The 12,085-nt window shown below is 48.2% G+C and overlaps 1 protein-coding gene across 2 annotated transcripts in view; it reads right to left on the bottom strand.

Annotated features, from left to right (window-relative positions):
- RUNX1 (RUNX family transcription factor 1) overlaps positions 1 to 12,085 on the bottom strand; it is a 210,509-nt gene that overhangs the window by 179,746 nt on the left and 18,678 nt on the right. The window lies entirely within an intron of this gene.

Below are 12,085 nucleotides of genomic sequence, written 5' to 3'. Positions count from 1 at the left end.
CAGTGCCACATGCTGCCCTGTGGAGGGTCCTCTGCACCCTGAGTTGGCCGGGCTTGTTCAGGAGGCATCGTTCGCAGTCCCTGGGAGGAGGGGGGGGGGGGGGGAGATGGGAATTGTGGTCTGTGTTCAGGGCGACAGCTGGTGGCTGGGGTTTGAGCCCATGATGTAGGGTCCTGGAAGGAGCTCTGGTGCATGGCCTCCCAGGAAATTTTGCTGCAGTGACCAGCATGGGGAGAGACCGGGGGTGGGGAGGGGGAGGGAGGGGCGTTATGTTAAAATAGGGGGAACAATACCCGGATAGTTGTGAATGAAGACCCATGCCCAAAGAATCCCAGCACCGGTTCCGATTTGAGCTAGAAGACAAAGATTACTAAAGGGGCTTTAACAATTCAGTTCAGTCCCAGCCCGGCGCTGACATGAAGAGAGAGTTTATAATCTGGGTGCAAGTCCGGGGAGGTTAAGGGACGACGGGGAGCAGAGATCGCTCTCTGTCTGGTTGTCACCTGGTGCCAGGCATGCAGCGGTGTGCAGGTGTGCAGGTGTACTGCCCCACGTGATACGCATTTTTAAGTAAACTTTTCTTTTTTTACCCGCCAAGGGAATCTGTGCACCTTTTAAGCAACCACCACATAATAATAATACAGTAATTAATGGGGGTAATATTAAGTCACTGGCCAGATAAACTAACTCTTGACAGGATATTTAGTGGTGCAGTTGCAGCACTGAACAGACCCGACTTGTTTAAAATTAGCCAGATAAAGTTTATCCAGAGTACTCTAGGGCATGTCCAGAGTAACCTGGCTAACTCTGAATATCTGAATTAGCTGGATAATTCAGCTAATTTACTCTGCCCCAGAATGCCCCTACATAATCTGGATACATTTTAGACAGATAAGTTTTTAGCCAAATAAATGGGGAAAATATTCCAAAAAATCAGCATTTAGTCTGATAACTCACTAGTTACCCAGCTAAATGCTACTGAATATTGACCTCGATATGTTACCATCAGTGTGCAAAGTGCTATACAGGATAAATCAGGTGGTAACCGTGTGCTGACCCAATACACGTTACAATGGAAAAGGCCCGTGCTCTAAAGGGTTTCTCCCATTTTGCATCTGGGCACGGGAAGAAATCCAGGCTTTCGTGTACAGCTCTGCACTGCAAAGACTGAAATGCCTGAAGATGGATTTTCTCACTTGTGACCCTTTAAGGCAACTCACCGGCGGGTTTGGAAATCTTCACAATTTTTTTTTCCACTCAGAAACCTTCCCCCTGCTCCTATTGGCTTCCAGCTCCATCAGAACCAGTCTCTCGATTGAGCAAGGGTGCCATGAGCCTTCATTTGCAACTACCCAGGTCGAGATTCTCCCCCCCAGCCAGGCAGCGAGAGTCTTCAAGAGTGGCTCTCTCCGGAGTCTGCCTCATGTGGGTCCTGAGTCTGGCCACTAGATGTTGCTGTTGAGCAACAGCCGATACTCCCTCCACCCCAGACCAGCAACGTCCAAGGAGTGGATATATAACCTGATCCGGGAATCGAACCCAGCTCCCTCCGTAAGGTTGTGTGTAGCGCCACCATCGAACCGCGCCCCTAAGGCCTGTTTACTGTGCTGAAAGGTTCTTACTGACAGGACAAATTGTCCTCTCTGTATGATTTGCCATTTAAGAAAATGAAGCGCCTTTCAGCAGGCAGCACCGTTAATGTGCAAATGCCCTGGCTCCAGGAAGCAGTGGCTCGACGAGCTGACACACAATGGCAGCTTCTTTGCTGGCACTGGGATGAACAACAAAAAACCGGGAGACCTGGTAGGAAGGTTTCAAAGGAAAATCCTTATCGGGCGCAAGTCATTTGTATGACAAATTAGGTAACAGAGCGAGCATTCAACGACCTGCTGGGGGACGGCAGATGAGCAGCAGCTTCACTGCTCCGGAGTATAAAGAGATTTAAAGTCTCTCTGGTCTCTTAAAGCAACAGTAATCGCTACCTGCTTCAGCAAAATAACTTCCCCTATTTCTACTCATTCTTGCTTCTGCCAGGTTTTATTTTAGGTCTTCTGTCTTTTCAGCCCTGCCCTGTTTTTTTTTATTTTATTTCTCTCCCTTTAGTCTGCTTTCCAAAGGAGAAGAAAGCTTAGGACAGAGGTCCCAAAACCTCACTGTGGGGTGTGGAGTGTACACTGAGCATTTCAGATCACTAAGAGGAGGGCTGGGCTCCCCCTCCAGATTTGAAATGCTGAAGGGGGAGCGGTAGAGGGCAGGCCTTCCAGGGTGGAAGATGGTAACCCTGCCAGAAATCCCGCCCTGCAATCTCCCTTACCCTGCCTGCCTTCTTCCCCTCATCATCTGACATCCACCTCATTCCCTTCCCAAGAGACGAGGGGCCTGCGGGGGCAGCATGAACCAAGGCTACTTAGAGTGAGTCAATGGAGGGGGGGGGGGGAGCTCGGCGCCCCGTGCGGCCCCTGTCCCCACTGACAAACCTTTGGGCTATGGTCCGGTCCTCACGCTGCACCAGGGCCTCTCCAGTTAGCGAGCAATGGAGGCAGGAGCGCGTTCTGCTGCCGTCACCTCCCCCCTGGTGCTCACCACCTGTGCTTTTGACTGCGAGCAGGTTCAGATCCTGCGGCGGGCGCTTCCTGCGAGATCGGGGGAGGAGGGGGACGTGCTGGCCGCAAGCTATGAATGCGATCATGGTCACTGCGCAGATAGCGTGTGCCCGAGCGGGTGGCAGCCAGCGGAACGTACCCCCCGTCGCTCGCCCATGCAGCCGACGTGGATGCTGGATAAAATTCAGCCATGGGCTGGATGTGGCCCCCCCCCCCCACGGGCCGAAGTTAGGGAACCCCTGAGTTAGGAGATCGCTGTATCCGTGTACCTGATAACTTTTGTGTTTGGTGTCCTAGCCACACCAGATGTTTAGGACATGGGGGGGTGGAAGGGAAGGGAATCAGGACGCTGACGGGTGAGGCCTGTGTATGCACACATCCTGGACGGTCTGCGCCTTTAGTTCCCAGCAGAACCTCTATGTTTAGTACCCTATAGTGAAACTGGCCTTATAAAACCACCATGTGCGTCTTGTCTCTCACTTCCCCCAATCGCTTCTAAACCATTCATCCAATTTTATTCACATTTCTGCTACACATATTAGAGTGTCCAGCTCACGCTTTTCATGTGCCCTTGACCCCTTGACTTTTAGATTCCCTTCTTATTTCCTATCGGAAGACAGGCCAATTCAGTTGTAACCTCAGGCGGTCAGCGTACATTGTGATGTCACTGAGCATTTTGAAAGCTCCTCCGCCATTGGTTAATGACAGTGGTCATCAGCTGGCTCCATCTTTTGCCTATTTTCCTATAGGGGAAAATAGTCTGTTTCATAATTCATATTTTTAATTTTAATTCATATTTTCCTATAGGGGAAAATAGTCTGTTTCATAATTCATATTTTTAATTTTAATTCATATTTTCCTATAGGGGAAAATAGTCTGTTTCATAATTCACTTATTACCCAGATGTTATAACTGTACGTTATAACAGTATATCAGAGAAGAAAATGAGGCATGATGAAATGCTCACACGTCTCCCTGTTTTGTTATGGTTTACAATTTTGCAATCTGAGGTTTGAACTTTTTTATTATTGCTTCACCTCAAAAATTCCCTTCCCTTAGTCCCCTTCTGTAGATTTTTTTCTGTATATATTCTTTTCTGTAGTGGTTCCCAAACCTGTCCTGGGGGACCCCCAGCCAGTCGGGTGTTCAGGGTATCTAAGGTGAATATGCATGAAATAGATTTGCATGCAGTGGAGGCAGATCTATCTCATGCATATGCATTGTGGGTATGCAGAAAACCTGACTGGCTGGGGGGTCCTCCAGGACAGGTTTGGGAACCAGTGCTATATGAAGGGTGGGGGAGGGGAAGCTCCGATGAGGATCAGCTCCACAGCACCCCCGATTCCCTTACTCATAAAGGCCAGCCTAGCTCAGAGAAGAGTTAATTGCTAACCTGGCTCCAGAAGTTAAATAAAAGAAGACTTGTAATGATTTTAACAGGGCATGCTGTCTGGGGAAGGGGAGTAGAAGAGACTGCTGAGGGGTGAAAATGGGGAAGAGACAACAAAAAACATCCCCTCACCACCAGGAAGATTTTTTTTTACAGTCCATTAATAAGATTGTGGCATGGGAGAGTCAATCCCAAGAAAATTGGGTTCATTCTCTGCTGAAGATGCACCCTTTTATTTCAGGATCAGGTGTTAAAATTATGCAGTTTCTGGGGATGGATTTTAGGCCAGGACCTTACATTGTGCTTGTTTGTTTGGGGGTTGGTTTTTTTATGCCAGAAACATTTCGGCTCTCTTTTTTTTTTTTTGGAGGGGTGGGGCGGGATATAGCTCTCATGCTCTCTGTTGCAGAGATATACACACAGGTGCTCTTGTCACTTCCAGCTTTCGAGGCCCTCTCCACAGTACAGACAAGGCACAAAAAAAGCTGAGACCGTGTGTCACATTTTGGTCAGCTAGGAATACATACACACACAAAAAAAAAAAACAAGTTGTGAAACTTATCAAGTGCCAAAAAAAAAAAAAAAATTAACATGTGTCTAAATTTGAGGCCTAGGCCGAATGGGCTTCTTTGCTCCCCTCCCTGGACACGCGGCACTGACTGATTTCTGAATGAAATCTAACTCGGACGAGGCCTGCTCTTGTCAGTGGGCTGAGCCTGTTGTCTGTGAATTGAGGAGGCAGCGGCAGCTGGAAATTTGCAGTGCTGTTGCCTTTCTTTCCTCCCAAAAAGCTCCAAACTTCACAGCTTTGCTTTCTAGAGTTCCTCGATCGCGCTCTCCCTCACAAAGCCACAAAGAAATGGAGGTGCCATTAAAAAAAAAAAAAATGTCAGTAGAGTCAACTGTTAACCTTTTTCTTTCCTGATCTATGAAAAATAAAATGGAGCATGGGTAAACCCGGCCTGAAAGCCCAGCAAGGTGGATGAAGCCTGCCAGAGTTTGTGGTTTCTGATGCTCTGCTCTGTTACTACCAGGGGGTGCAGAGACACATTTTTGTTCAAATCGAAAATCATCATCTTGCTGCTTATGGGCTCCCCCCCCCCCCCTTTGTATAATTGACCTTAACGTGACCGGGCGTTGGTTGGTAAAAAGGTCAGTTCCGTTTTTATATTAATTTCAGGTGGCCAAACGTTTAGATAAATTTTGCATTTTGCATTTTGTTTTGGTTCTTTTCTTGTGTATTTCAGTTGCAGGAGCAAACTCTGCTGAGCAGGAGATCTGTAGGGTGTAATTATTTATCAGACCAAAGCTGTAAAACAGGGGCAAAAAATATCCTCTGTCATCTTCAGCAAGCTTCAGTTTAGAGATTTAAAAGATGCCTGACTGGAACAAAAAAAATGAAATGCTACATCTGTCAGTTCAAACATACACATTCATTAACAATTCCCCATTTATGGCTCTGATTTTATTTCGCTTCTGAGACATTGTTAGCATTAAAGTTTATTTAAAGCTCTTCCTACTCTGTCCCCTTCCCCCTCCCCAATTACAAATCTGAGGAAAATTGGTGCTGCTGTGCTGTGCATCAGCAGAACTCCTAGCAGAGATTTGATACCTGCCCAGCCTGAAGACAGCACAGACAGCTGAAGAGCAGGACTCTTTTTAAAAGCAAGGGGATGGCTGTAATCCAAGATGCATGCTGTTTATTCCCATTAGGTGTACAAACAAAAAAATATTTTAAAAACTAGAACAAAAGTAATAAAAAAAAAATCTAGTAATCAAACTAAAACGGAGGATATAACTCTAGCAGTCTACTTCTGGTGACATAACACACCAGAAACGTTGTTCTTGAACAAAATTCTCCTCCCAGTCTGTTCAGTTCAAAGTTGGACTACAGAGAAAAGCAGATGCCTGATTGTCAAATCTTGCTCCATGTCTCAAAACCCAGTATTACTTCAGCCTAGTGTGGGAGGTGTGCACGATTATCTCAAGATCTGAGTTGGGGGGAGGGGGAGCCTGTGCAAAAGGAATGCACTGTGTTTGGGAGGACTCCCACTGTGCACACCTGCAGTTAGCTACTAGCGTGCCACCCGGAGCCTTTGAGGAGAGGCAGAAGGTGCAATAGCACCAAGTTTATTCAGAACCCAAGGATGACACATTTTAATATACACAGAGAGAAATAACACAGGTCAGGAGAGCAGATTGGGACCTCAAGGCTCGTCTCGTCGACCCATTCCTGACGCAGTACCGTAGATAGAGTTTCCAAGAGCCACAAACGGGTCTGATTCTCAGGCGGTCCACAATGAATATTGCATGAGATACATCTGCATACAAATATATGTTCATTGTGGATATGCTGCGAACCAAACCTGTTTGTGGCTCTTGAGGGCCAGATTTGACTGTTGCTACACGGCCTACCCAGTCTCAGGCTTCACCCTTGCATCTAAGTGCAACCCTTGTTGTGAGCAGAGACTCCCTAATGGTAAAATCTAGGGATTATCTGGGCTTGCCCCAGCGAGATCAGCATGATAAAGTGTAGCGCTGGAAAGAGAGAACTTAGCTGCCTTGCTGAGCTACCTCTCCTGAAAGATTTGTGCAGAACATCCAGGACGATAACGTCCAAGTACCAAAGATCCTTCCCGTTGGGAAAACAGAATGTCATTGATTTGTAATTCAGGTCAGAGAGAGTGGAAGGGGTGCTGGCATAGCCAAGGGAGCCACTATACACTGGCACATAGGGCCTGTGATCTGCCCCGGATCCAGGGCTGCTCCTAGGGTAGGGCAAGCATCGTACTGGCCATGTGTTTGTCCTTCTCTTTACAGCAAGGCGCTTCTCCCCAACCATTTTTCACCCTTGCACAATCCTCTCCCCCCTCAGTCCTGTTGGTAGGAGGAGAGCAGCACTTATTACCTGTGTCTGCCTCCTCCTCTGCCAGCTTCAGTCAGAACCGCAGGGAACCCCTGCAGTTCTGTGGGGCCCGCTGGCACTGTGGGCTCACAAATCAAACCTGAAGCTGGCGGAGGTGGAAGCAGACTCGGGTAAGAAGCCTTGCTCTGCTCCTGCTGGCAGAAGGGAAGGGGGAGGGAGGGTGATGAGGATGGGGAGAGGAGAGGAGAAAAAAAACCCTAAATTTTTTAATATCTAGCACCCTCCCTGGGCCTATCTGGCTTAAGAAGTTCCCTGTTAAACGCAGCATCAGCGTTCAGTTGCTCACCATTGCGGTTGAGAACTGGAAACGCATTGTTTCCTGTGGAATCAACTTGTGCAGATAGTTCATAGTGCATCAGTTGTGAGGTCTACGGTTTCGGAGTTTCCCAGCAGGGTTTCTGCTTCTAGCCACAGAGAGGAGACAGATAATGTAATCCTTCACATCACTACCGCAACAGTTTGATCTGATCGGTAAAGAAGTCCAGAGCCATGAGGAGAGTAGCGGCCGCAGAAGGGACTTCTCTGTGCTTGACGCGTGCTTTCTGCAATTCCCTTACTTTGACCTTCATCACCCCCCCCACCCCCTCCCCCCCCCTCAGAAGCCACTTCATGCGTTCACAACCCTTTCTGAGGAGTAGCATTTTCTAATGTTGCTCCTGATTCTACCCCCTTGGAGCGTCATATCACGACCCAGAGCTTCCTCTCCACTGAAACATGTCTTTATAGTGCATTTTCTTATATTTTCAGAGTTATCTGAATGTCTCGTCTCGTAGGTAAACATAGTGAGGTCCTTGAGTCTCATTTCGTAGGGCTCTTCACGTGGCTTCCAGAGGTGAAGAGCGATAACCATTTGCTCCCTGCTAACATCTGCCGAGCTGCCGCCTACTGGCTGGAGTTTGCACCCTCATGCTGGGACCGAATACCAAAGAACCACAGAAAAAAAGGGTTTCTTTTTTTTTTTAAACATCTGCTACCTAAGCAGGCTTCTTCATAATCGCGCCTGACAGAAACGGTCGAGCGGGGGGGGGGGGGGGGGGGGAGGTGAAGGAGGGGGGCTCTGTTAATCTATGGCCGATGACAGGGGGGGGAAAAATAAAAGTGGAATTTAACTGACAAAGGAGCGCGGCGGCCTTTCACAGCACAAGCTGACGGCGCTGACAGGAAAGCGGCCCTGGCGTGCTCACATCTCCGTGCTTCGCAAGAGCGGAACTTGTGCAAACCCTGCTGAGCTCCTGTTATCTGCCTGAAACAGGCCCTGTGGTTTTCCGCCTCTTGCAACTTCGGGGGAGGCCACATAGTAGTGGTGCTCGGGGGGGGGGGGGGGGACGGGTAGTGGTGGTTCTTTATTTCCTTTTTTAAATTTTTTAGTTCAAACTGACATTTGTCTTTCAAAACGCAGGCCGTTTCTGTCTAAAACACCAGCTCCTGGTAATGGGCTGAAGAGGACCTCCCTTCCCTGCTCCGTTTCTCCCTCCCCCCCCCCCTTGCAGCTGCCATGAGGGGGGGGGATCAGCTGATTCTAGTTTTTTGTTCAGGACAAGCCTGATCCAGTCCTGTTTTCCCTCCCCTGTTGCATGCATGTTCGTTTTCTGATTTCCCTCCCAAAAAAAAAAACCAGGACACAATCGGGCTATCCTGAAAACCAAGCAGCAAGTGGGCTGCCCTGTCCGTTATCTACAGGCAGGAGGCGCTGACTGTGTAGTTAAGCAGAAAGCTTACATGCAGCGACAGAGTATGGAAAGCCAGAGGGAGACCACGTAGAAGATGGGTAGATGACATCAAAGATAACAGCGACGTAGCCTCAAATAGATAACGTGGAAGCAACACCAAGAGCTTATGACCGTTCCTCGAACCTCTCCTCGATACCTAATGGGTAGGAGAGAATAGGAGGAGAAGAAAAAGAAGTTAAGCAAGACTGGACAGACGTACTGTGCTCACTACAGTAATAAGAGGCATTAGGAGAGCAACAAAAGGCAAGTTTCCACAGGAGCTGCAAGGGTGGTGTGGAACAGTCCAGAACTTTACGCTAAAATGAGTTTTCAGGGAGAGAGAGAGTTAACTTAAGATTTGCTGCTTTGCAGAAACAGCTTCCGGGTCATCAGTGACCAATATTCCGGTGTTTTCATTTGGAAAAACATCATGGCCCATACTGGAGCAAGTTGAGACCTCCACTTCTGCCCCACCGTTTTAAGCAGATACAGCCTTATATCAAGCAGAATTGGCACACTAAGCCCACAATTATGAAATTGTCCCCCATCTCCGAGAAAACCATTTCTGACCACTCATTAACTTTTACTTCTATTTATTTTCAATGCATTTTTTTTTCTTCTGGCAAGGTTTCCCCATGTGTATCGGAGGCTACCCTGCTTCTTTCTCTGTTTCTGCTCATATCTGACACATCCCATGGCCCTGTGCCCTTACTGGTGGTATAGTCATTGGGAACTAAATATCGTAATCAAGAGTGGAAAACTCCCAGGTGCCTGGTAGTCCAGCTGATCAAAATGTAATTGCACAGAACAGGAAAGGCCAGGAAGGCCCAAGGTGGTCACTGCCACCACTTCAATCAGAAAATGCTTTCATACTCTTTCAAATTCATCAGAATACCATGATCCACCAGTCAATTCTTGCTAATCAGAATACAGTTTTTAAATTAGAATCTACCCCTGCCAATCGCTTCATGTTAAACGCAATATCATTTTTATACCTTGCTCCAAACCTCAGCCAAATATGCAAGGCTCTTCTTGGCTAGAATATGAACAGTAACCATAAGGATTACGCTTCCCATGGCTGGTGGCGAAGAGGGGCCTGGACATGCAGACATCTTGAAAGGTAATTGGTCAGTGATCACTGTACTTGAAAGAAGAGGGAGCCATTGTGGAGGTGGGGGCTGTGTTATAGAGAAGGGTCCTTTTTAGTACTGATTTCCTGATTGGAATTTCCAGGCCTGACCCATCGTGTCACACGGAAATAAATATGGGTGTGGCCGGGTTTTAGCAGAAATGCAGAATTTTCCCTAATCTGTGCATGCGTTTCGCCTTTTGTGTCTAAGATCGCAAGACACATAGGATGATCAAACAGGAAGAAAAATTGATCTTTTTAAATCACATAGTCAACACAGTGGTAGAATGGCCTACTAACAAGGTGTCCAATTCCATTCTAATCAGGACTTCTTATTGTCCTACCAGACCAGTCCAGACAAGTGGGATTTGACCGCCTACACCCGCAGATGGAAGCAGAGAAAAAGCTGATTTGCCCTGACATCCCTCCCTATGTAGCCGGGTACAGCAGGGAAGGCATCGGTAGTTCTCTGCCTCCAGCAAATGGTAGGTGATGTCCGGTGCAGCAGGAAGGTGATGGGAAGAGGCTCCTGGGGCAATGGTCTCTCAGGCAGGCTGCTTTCCCCAGCTGAGACCTTGGCCAAGCAGGACTCTGGAGTTCCAAGGATGACAATTAAGTAAGGTGGCTAAACTTCCTTCCCTAGGGCAGTCATGGTTGGTGATCCCTGCATTTCCCCTTCTGAACAGAGTGGTAGCACTACATGTTTGAGAGAAAAAGTGCAGTGGTAGTAAGACAGCTCACGGCTCGCAGTGGAAACTCGGCCAGAAGAGAGACTGCCTTATTTGGTACACCCCCACCCCGAGGCCTCGGGGTATGGAGCATGGAAAGTGGGGGACGGGTGGAGCCTGCCGCATTCTCCATGTTGCAGACTCCTGTGGTTGGAGCCATGTTGTGGAAAATTCTAATGCAGCCCAGGCAGGAGAAGGAACCACGATCAGAGCTTTGGTCTCAGCCTTGGGACCTCTCCGAAGTAGCATTTCCTGCCCTTCTGGAGCAGGGAAACACAGCTGAACACTCAAGCCACTCCTTCGGTGGCCTCGGAGCTAATTTTAGGAAGCCCGCAGTAGCTACAGGAACCATGGGACCCTGATGAGGGGAGCAGCATCACTCCCGAGCTTGTGAAGGTGATGCTTGAAGTCTTTGGCCAACTCAATGGCAGTAGCAAGAAATGGCGAGCTTCCGCCTGAATCAGCTCTTACCCTCGGAGGGGGAGGATCCCTTTCAGGCAAGGAAGAACAAGGATCCCTGGCTGAATCCCATGATGGGGAAGAAGGGGAACTAATGGAACAGAGGGCAGATGCAGCTGTCAGGATATGTAGGAGCAAAGAAATAAGACAAAGGGGGTCCCGTCGTTGAAGCCGCAGGAGAATAAACCAAAGCAGGAAGGGCCATATACTGAAGGACATTCAGAGACCATCCTTCCCAGTCCACACAGCGATTTATGGGCACGCTGAAGTGGGAGCGTCCTGATGTCACATTCAAGTGTAGGAGGACTATGGAGAAGCAGTACCACCCAGAGCAAGAGTACCAGAGAGGGGGTCTGCAGAGGCGGCAGAAGCAGAGAATCACAATCCCAGAAAGGCAGAATCCGCACTTAAGAGAGCGTTTGAAGTAGCCCTTTTTCTGCACCTGACCATTTGTGGAGGGTACATAGCTTGAGCACTAGGTAGATGGATGCAGCAGTCCCCTAGGTGGACAGACCTAGATGCGTCACAGCCCAGCACACTTTGGAGACAGTACAGCTTGTCAGCAGCACCCTTTGTAGTCAGGGCATCAGCCAAGCAAGTGGCAATAATGGTTATGCCAGGCACCACTTATGCCTGAAAAAAAAAATTGGGAGGAGGGTGTCAGCTCTTCATTGAAGGCCACATTGGGTAGTCTCCCATCAAAGAATAGGTTCCTATTTGAATGGCACCTAGAGAAGTTAGGGAAGAATCAAAACCACAAAGATTGCCCAAGGTAAAGGCAAATTTAATCTCAGAGGATCCTTGGGGCAGGTCTTGCCTAAAAGAATATAGTCTGTATAGACCAAGCAGATCTCTAGTCCAGCAGAAATCTAGGCTGCTGGGCCTAGTGCAGCCTTTTCGGGGGAGCTGGTGCAGTATTACAGACGAGGACAACTGGGGACCAGCAGTAAGCAAGGACACCTGGTGACTGTGTGGAGGACCACCCCTAAATCCCACCAATAGGAAAACATTTGCAGTAGTATTACGAGGATTAGGCTTATGTTACATAGGCCCATTGGGTCCTAGAAGTGATCTGGTGGGGATATGTCTTTAGAACTAAAAGTTCCAGTAAGAGAGGCATTTGTTCAAGCCCCTTGCAAGT

The sequence above is a fragment of the Rhinatrema bivittatum genome, chromosome 5, assembly GCF_901001135.1.
Source record: "Rhinatrema bivittatum chromosome 5, aRhiBiv1.1, whole genome shotgun sequence".
In the NCBI taxonomy this organism is placed as follows: domain Eukaryota; kingdom Metazoa; phylum Chordata; class Amphibia; order Gymnophiona; family Rhinatrematidae; genus Rhinatrema; species Rhinatrema bivittatum.
This window is presented reverse-complemented; position numbering and strand designations above follow the sequence as displayed.